Raw genomic sequence first — 6,074 nt, forward strand, 5'->3', positions numbered from 1 at the left:
GCAATAAATTTATAAATAGTTTAGATTGGACAATAGTTGATTATAAATCCTCGTGGGAATGATACTTTTTCATCACTTTATTAGTTGTCGACCGCGTATACTTGAGTGTGCGTTTGGACCCAACAAAACAAAGCTAAATAATGGGAAAAAACATTAAAAGTTTACCTCTCATAAAAAGGCTATTAGAAAGAAAAGAGTACATAAAAGAAGAGCAACAGAGATTGAAGAAGAGAGAAAAAGTATATTTATCACGTATCAACATCTTAGAAGTACTTCTACTTAAATTTATTCGAGGTAAGAGAGTTCTAGATTGATTTGGATACCATATTAGAATTAAAAATTATTGGTTAGTGTATTAAATTCCTAAATATTACGAGTTTTACATAGTTCAAGTTATAAGGAAATATTTAATTGGCAAAGTTAAATTTTAAAATCCTAAATATTAGAAAATATAATAGAATGACTATTTTGTCTAATGCAATTTTTTTAAAAGGTAAAAAAAATGAACAACACTTCAATAAGGTTTTCGTGCTTTTAATATATTATAAATATAAATAGATAAATTAGTATACCCTTTAAATTCTTTTTAGTTTCAAACCCGTCCTCTTATGAAGTTCCCTGTACTTGGACGTAGAAAGCTCTCTGATAGTGATTAGCAAAAAAGTGTCATCTTCGTTCATGAATAATCCAATTATACTTAGAAAATTTTCTATCTGAGTGGGATTTATTAGTAGTAAATGCCTTGATAGTTAATGGCTATACATGCTTTTATTCATTACATTCAAATAGATCTATTAAGTCAAGGCACAAGTATGGTTCTGATATAGGGGAAAGACGAAAGGATCTGAAATAGCAACGTAGCATAAAAGCTTTTAATGTGATAAGGTTGGGCAAAACCTTTTTGAAAAAAAGGGAATTTTTGGAAAATTATAAAGATATTATTATCCAAAAATAGCAAATTATAAATCGTTACGAGAAAATCAAAATAAAAGAGATAGACGTAATATTGTAAACCATAAAGGATATTATTGAGGAAATGTTTCTAAAATTATCTCTAAAATTTAAATTCTATAACTTCATCACTTCATGTCATTATTAGCCTTTGAAACTTCATCTAAAGCGACCAAGGTCTTTGTTTTAGAAGTTGATCTACTTTCTCTCTTTCTAAAGTTTTCTTTACTATCTTCTCTCCCCTACGACTGTTCTAGTCCCGACCATCAACCGGCGAACCCTCCCCCGGAAACAATGTAAGTCGGCACCTGTGGCAAACAGAGGCGCGTGAAACTAAAGCGCCAGCGTGTGGAAGAGGCATTAGAGGCGCGTGAACTTCAGGAAAGCAGTTCCATTTAGTACTACAACATCGTCCGATATCCCCGACTTGAATCTAGCCTATATCATTCTTGAATTAGTATTCTTTGCATCTCTTGAATTTTTCTCTCGTTCTTATTTCTTGCCCATTTTAGTTTATATTCCTTAGGTTTTATCTTAGTTCCTTAGTTGAAGCTGCTTTTGCTTGCTCGTCTATATTTGGCTTAGTTTAATACATTAGTTTATGTTCCTTAGTTCTTATCTTAGTTCCGTAGTTTATATTGCTTGCTTGCTTGCTTATCTTAGTTCTTTGCTGATATAGTAGTAACGTTATCTTAGTTACCCTTAGTATATAGTGGCTTTAGCAAATGAAGGTAGAGTAAGCTCATGTCCTCAGATGGAGCGCGGGGTGGGGGCAGGGGTAGTCGGGTGGGGGGAGGGGAGAGTAAGGGAAGCACTAGGCTAAAGTTGGGTCCTGGAACATGGGGACATTGATAGGTAAATTTATAGAGTTAGGGATGATTCTCCAAAAGAGAAAGATTACTATTGTGTGTCTAGAAGACTAGATGTGTGGGTACCAAGGCACAAGATATAAATGGGTTTAAACTGTGGTATTCAGGAGGTGCTAGGGGAAAAAATGTGGTAGGCATTTTAGTTGATAAGGATCTTAGGGAGCTAGTAAAAGATGTTAAAAGGGTGAATGATAGGTTGATGACCATTAAGCTAATGGTTGGAAGGCTCACTTTAAATGTGAATAATGCATACGCGCCTCAAGTGGGCCTGGACGAGGAGGTCAAAAGGAACTTCTAGGAGAATTTAGACGAGATAGTGCAAGGTATTCCGTACACCGAGAAGATTTTCATTAGAGGCGATTTTTGTGATTTTAATTGCCAAGTTGGGGTGACTACTAGGCGCTATGATGATGTGCATGGTGGTTCGATTTTGGAGTTAGGAACGAGGGAGGAACTTCATTGTTGGACTTCGCTTAGGCTTTTGATTTGGTGATAGCTAACACGTGTTTATAGAAGAGGGAGGATCACTTGATCACTTTTCGAAATACGGTGGCCAAGACTCAGATTGATTACCTTCTCTGCAGGAAGTGTGATAGAGGACTATGCACTGATTGTAAGGTTATCCCGCGTGAGTGTCTATTGACCCAGCATAGGCTCTTGGTGATGGACTTAGAGATCAAGAGAATGAGGAAGAATAGAGCGGTGTATGGTCAACCTAAGATTAAGCGGGGAGCCTTGACTAATGTAACACTTCACAAATTCGAACTAGGTGTGGATATTATTAAATGAGTATTAATTTTATATTCTAGATATGTGAAGTCTTATCGGGATGAGTATGGGTGAAAATAGTTATTTTGGAATCAAGACAGAGAGTGAGGTGCACACGATTCGATAAAATTGACTAAGTTTATGAAAGATATGTCTTCCAGCTTGATTTCGTGAAGATCCGTTAGGAAATTAGGAAAACTTAAAATATGAAAGTTGTAGCCCTTTGAAATAAATTTTCAATAATATATTGTGAAGCCCGAACAGATCTCTATACAACATGTTATGCACGTTTTATTGGACAATGCGTAGTCTGCGCATTCAGATGCGCGTCCAGCTGTCCCGTTTGCGACATCGCTCTTGTGGAAGTGCCACTGCCCTTGCTGCGCGTCCAGGTGCGCAGTTAGGCATTCAACTGTATAGAAGCGCACCCGAGAAGTTATTTTAAAATCCATACCTTGTTCCTTACACCCCAAATACGTAAAATTGCTCTAGAAAGGGAAGCTCTCAAGAACCCAACTTCCTCCAAGGCCTCCATCATCCAAGGTAAGTTCTAATGATGATTCTAAGCTAATTTCAATTTTTCAACACCTTATTATCATGGGTAAACCCTTCAAATTATTAGATATTCGATCGATACATCATTGTTGAGAAAAGAAACCCTAGAACTCGAATTCAAGAGGATTGAACTTCAAAAAGGTAATATCTTCACCCTCTAATTGATTATAGTATTGGATTAATGATTATAGACTCTAAGTTCATGAGATATGAGTTGATGAGTTTGATAGAAAGGGATGAACGATTATAGGTTTGGGTCGTTTATTGTTGAATATTGATTAAGGGTGTTGTTTATCTTATGGGTGATGAAAAATTATATTGATTATAGCAATTTGAGATTTTAGAATTATCTAGGAGCAAGAAAATGGGTTGCTGGGGTGTAGAAACACCATTAATAAGGGCTATGAAGCTTTATGCCCACCAAGTGTTTGATAAAAGGCCTAAGTAACCAAAACATGAGTATTATTGCTAATATGGAATCCCTTTGACTTGTATTACTATAGATTAAATTTGAAATGGGTTGGCGAATATTGTATTACGCTCAAGAGCAAGAAGTTAAGGTATGTGAGGCTAACTCTCTACGTTTGAAAATGTTAATGATTCTTCCTACACTACGTTTCTTTTACAATGTTACTAATTGCCTCAGAAATATAGTTAAGCTTAGTTCCTTGAATAGTTGCAGGACTTCTATTCTCTAGCTTCATAATTCGTTCATGACTTTCATTCCGAACGTTGTTAGCTCAGTGTATAATCAATATAGACTTGTGTTTGATGCCCGTGAGTCCCAGTCTAGATTACTCAGCATGTCATAAATATTTGTAGCTTCAGTCTCATAATCAGTTCATGAATACATATATTAGTCTAGTCCTATTTAGCAATCCAGTATCATGTAACTCAGTATGATTCAGTATTTCAGCATCATGTATGGCAATATGACTCTCAATTCCTGATTTTAAATCCCTAAATATTGAACACCTGTATTTGGGCATGAGGCCGTAGTTTATGCTTTATGCATCTTTGGGCCTAAGGCCGATGTTATGCTTTACACATCATTGGGCCTGAGGCCGCAGTTTATGCTTTACACATCTTTGGGCCTGAGGCTGCAGTTTATGCTTTATAAATCTTTGGGCCTGAGGCTGCAATTATGTATACATATACTTGGGCCCGAGGCTGCAGCTTGTGCACATATATATTGGGCCTGAGGCCGCAATGTATTTATTTAGATAAACAGGTGGTTCATCATTAAGAAGATGGAGTATTCATATCCTTACTTCTTTTGTTCAGTTCAGTTATCAGTTATCAATTATCTGTTTAGTTACCAGTTATCAGTTATCAGTTATCAATTATCAGTTCTCAATTATCAGTTTAGTTTCAGTTTCAGCATTTACAGTTCTTTCTTTCTGTTGCTTTACATACTAGTGCAATTCAAATATACTAACGTCCTTTTTGCCTGGGGCCTGCATCTCACGATGCATGTAATGATTTACAGATTGACGATTAGGAGCGTTAGGATTCTTGTACCAGCTATTGGGTGAGCCTTGGTTCTTTTGAGGCATTGAAAAGTGTGGATTTTGACCACTTAATAGCACATTTTTGCTTCTGTTTTAGTCTAAAAGTATTGATTTATGTTCCCAACACTAATGAAAGTGTGAAAATTGTAGTAATGTTGGAAATTTGGGCTCCCATGAAGAAATCCGACTCAAAAAGGAGTGTTCGGACTCGCAAGTCAAGAAGGGGCGCAAAACATAAGAAGTACGGTCCGCAGAGGTATTTCTGCGGCCGTAGAAGAAAGTGCGGACCGTAGAATTCCCTCTGCGGCCGCAGAACAAGTGAACAAGCCCAACAAACTTTAAGCTCATGTGCGGCCGCAGAACAAGGTCCGCACTGACAAAGAATTCAAAGTTCAGCGAGTGTGCAAACGACCAAGACTTGAGGCCTTGCCTGAAGTGCGGACCGCACAAGAATTGTGCAACCACAGAAGATGCATTGCAGCTGTGGACCAAATTGTGCGGTTCCATAATCCTAGTACCTGCAAGCTGAAGCAATCTGCGGACCGCACATGGAATTTTGCGGCCGCAGAACCTCCCTAGGGGCATTTTTGTTAGCAAATTTTTGGCCATTATAAATAGACGATAATCACATTTTAGGTCAAGTTTTGAAGTTTGAGCTGCTGTAGCCGTTGTATTTTGATATTTTAGGAAGGTTGTGACTATTTTGGGATTTAAACATCATATTTTATCATTTTAATCTTAGATTATGAGTTTAATTAGTATTTCTTCTTTGTTTTCTTCATTTTTCACTATGAGTAGCTAGACTCACTAGGGTTGTGACCCAACCCTAGTGTGTAAACCTTATGGGTATTTAATTTAATATTTATTTATGATTGGGTGTTGATTATTTATCCTTGTTTATGCTTTAATTTTAGATTTAGTGATTGCAAACATTGATTCATGCCTATTTGACCTGGTTCTTACTTGAGAAAGAGGTACATAGTCTAGAAAAACTTGGCTAACAAGAAATTGGGCTAATTAAGGGTTTGATTAGCCTAATTAAAGGGTTTGAACTAGAGATAGTGAGAACCCTACTTGAGCTCATATCAACTATTTAGCTTGATACCCATTTGGGCTTGAGAAAACCAAATTAGGCAAAATCACTCTATGACTGAGAGGTATTGAGTGGGTAACTTAGAATTGAGAGCTATAATACACCCCGATCAATAAAACAAGTTCCTATTAGGCGAAAACTTAGGTTAGGGTCACATCCCTAGGCTTTTTAATCATTTGGAAAAACAAAAAAACAATCATTCGCTTTCTAGTTTCTTCTCTTTAGCTTATAATTATTAGATTTAATTTAGAAGTAGAAATCAAAATCCTTTGTTTGAAAGTGCAATTTAGTTGTTCCATTTGCTCTCATAAAGTGTTTACCCTTAAC

General features: G+C 36.6%; 1 long non-coding RNA gene across 1 annotated transcript; it reads left to right on the plus strand.

Moving 5' to 3' along the window:
- Positions 1-1,765: 1,765 nt before the first annotated feature.
- LOC104085820 (uncharacterized) lies at positions 1,766-5,395 on the plus strand. Its single transcript, XR_683954.2, has 2 exons — positions 1,766-4,674; positions 4,805-5,395. It is a non-coding gene; the product is annotated as an uncharacterized lncRNA (long non-coding RNA).
- The last annotated feature ends 679 nt before the right edge of the window (positions 5,396-6,074 follow it).

Source organism: Nicotiana tomentosiformis, chromosome 9 (genome assembly GCF_000390325.3).
Source record: "Nicotiana tomentosiformis chromosome 9, ASM39032v3, whole genome shotgun sequence".
Taxonomy (NCBI): Eukaryota; Viridiplantae; Streptophyta; class Magnoliopsida; order Solanales; family Solanaceae; genus Nicotiana; species Nicotiana tomentosiformis.